We start from the raw sequence: 1,375 nt of genomic DNA, 5'->3' as shown, positions 1-1,375 counted from the left end.
CTCTGTGTCTATTTCATTTTTCAACCTGCCATCTAAATTTGTAGTTCTCTGTAGAAAAGAAAGTACGTTCCCAGAGCTCAAGGTGTCTTCAAATCTTTGTCAGATCAAAGGTCTAAAACAGCTAATTTCTACATTTGAGGAGCTGGAACCACAAACTTTTGCTCGATGAATGACACTGCTGCCAAGTACCTGAGCAATAATTGACTAATCAACCCATTGTTTCTCCAGTATTCACTTTTGTAGTTTTCTTTAGGAGCCCTGACAGAGAAGTGACACCTCTCAGCAGTGACGACAAATTCAGAGGGAAGTTTTACTTCAGTTATACAAAACACATAAATCTGCTCAGTGCTGTTGCCTGCAGCCGTCTCTGAATGAGGTCATGTCCCCTGAGTAATTAAGACATCATTAAGAAAATGAATAAAACATCAACCAATAAGAAGTAATTCCTCTGGGTGGCTTGATTGTTAAATACCCCTCATTGGGAGTACCCTGGAGTCAGTGGGTATCGGTGAAGCATCTTTTCCGACAGAAATGGGCAAGCAAAAAAAAATAATTTCCCGTCAGAGGAACAGTGGTTTATACTGTCACCTCACAGTCCAATTTATGTTTGACTGCCCTTTTACCCACCCTATTCTGCCTCTGATTGGTTGCCTTTATTGGTTGGGTTGGTTAGGTTTATGGCACGGTCATACACACATGAATGACCGTTGACCGCGGTTGCAGTGGTCTGCAGGATGTGAGGCACATGGAACTGAGTTTGGGTGTGGACAGTAACCTCTTTAACTTTAAAGACCTTTAAATGCACACGAACATACAAAACACTGAAGGAAAGCCTTCATTTGCCTGTAGTTGCACATGAGTGACCGCGCACATAGAATATCGGGGTAAGCCAATAAGAGGCAGAGTAGGGCAGATCTTATTAAGGAAAGCAGTGGGATTTATAATAATGCTTCAGGGATACACTCAACTCTGATCCCCAGAGACCATGAATAGGAATACGTATATTCGATGGATGGATGCAACCAGTATAAGATGAGTAGATGATGTCTTTTCAGGGATTGAAGAAAACCATGTTTGTGTTATATTGAGCTCAAGGCAGACTGCTCAAGAAAACAGATTATCATAAATGCTATCACACCTGTGGGCTTGTTTACTGCACAAACACGCACACATACAGACACAGAGCGATGCATCACACATACCAACGGATGATTAATCTCACTTTATTGATGTGTCCTATAATGAGCTTTTTCAATCTCCCTCCCTCCCTGGGGAACGCAGACTTGCATCAGCTAATTAATGAGCACACAGGGGGGAATTTAGGTCAGGAGAAGGGCCGGCAGAAGAGAACAAGAGGGGAATAAAGTGGCAGCAG

Source organism: Pagrus major, chromosome 12 (genome assembly GCF_040436345.1).
Source record: "Pagrus major chromosome 12, Pma_NU_1.0".
NCBI lineage: Eukaryota > Metazoa > Chordata > Actinopteri > Spariformes > Sparidae > Pagrus > Pagrus major.
Note: the sequence above shows the minus strand (reverse complement) of the source record.